At 61.2% G+C, this 1,005-nt stretch overlaps 1 long non-coding RNA gene across 1 annotated transcript; it reads right to left on the reverse strand.

The window, feature by feature from the left end:
• Positions 1-62: 62 nt before the first annotated feature.
• On the reverse strand, positions 63-1,004 carry LOC118158985. Its single transcript, XR_004746963.1, has 3 exons — positions 904-1,004; positions 679-801; positions 63-197 (listed from the first exon to the last, which is right to left on the reverse strand). It is a non-coding gene; the product is annotated as an uncharacterized LOC118158985 (long non-coding RNA).
• Between the last annotated feature and the right edge of the window lies 1 nt (position 1,005).

The following is a 1,005-nucleotide window of genomic DNA, read 5'->3' on the forward strand; positions in this document are numbered from 1 at the left end:
GGGGGGGGGGGAAGAACCGGGTGAAAAAACGGGGGTTTTGGGTGTTTGTTTTTTTTTTCGGTGCCCCGTCCCGATCCCCAAGGGGCCCCCTTTTACCCGTTGGGCCCCACCAGGCCGTAGCGGCGGCCGGCCACGATGTAGAGGTCGGCGTTGACGAAGAGCTCCTTGCCGTGAGCCGAGATGCTGAACTTCTCCAGCTGAGGGGGGGGGGCAGAGGGGAACGGGGGGGTCCGGGGGGGGCCCCAACCCCCCCCCGGGGACCCCATTTTCCCTTCGTCTTCCCCCAAATCCCCCCAGTCCCTCATCAAGTTGGGCGTCGGGCCCCGATTCCGGGTTATTTTGTAGCGGATCGGCGAAGTTCAATTTTACGTCGTTTTCTCATAAAACGTTCCCAAATTTGGGGCTTTTTTAAGGAAAATAACGCCCATTTCCGGCCCAAAAACATCAATGGGATGCCCCCACTATTAACCCACGACCCCAAACTTCTTATTTTTAAAAATACGCCCCCATTCTCGCTATTTTAACCCAAAAAAGCACGGGGGGAAGCCACCCCAATACCACCCCGGGGCTCATTTCTGCCCCCAAAAGGGGGGATTTTGGCCCCAAAAAGGGGCGGTTTCGCCCCCAAATGAAGCGGTTTGGCCCCAAAAGGGGGCGGTTTGGCCCCAAAAGGGCCACCTTGATGTCGGAGGCGTTCTCCAGCATGGCCTGGCGCGACGAGAGCTCGGCCTGGGACACGGAGAAGTCGTTCTCGCTCGCCGCCGCCGCCTTCATGGTGGCCACTTGCCGCTCGTACTCCAGCTGGGGGGGGCGGAGCCAAGGCGTTTGGCCCCGCCCCTCATTTGCATAGCCACGCCCAGGTTGTCCTCAGGCCCCGCCCCTCGGGGGGTAAGCCCCGCCCACCTGCTTTTTCAGCTTTTTCTTCTCTTTTTTGCTCACGCGGGCGTCGGGCTCGGCCTTCCTCCCGGGCTCCTCCTCCTCCTCATCGGAGACCTGGGGGGGGGG

This window comes from Oxyura jamaicensis, unplaced genomic scaffold, assembly GCF_011077185.1.
Source record: "Oxyura jamaicensis isolate SHBP4307 breed ruddy duck unplaced genomic scaffold, BPBGC_Ojam_1.0 oxyUn_random_OJ63187, whole genome shotgun sequence".
Taxonomy (NCBI): Eukaryota; Metazoa; Chordata; class Aves; order Anseriformes; family Anatidae; genus Oxyura; species Oxyura jamaicensis.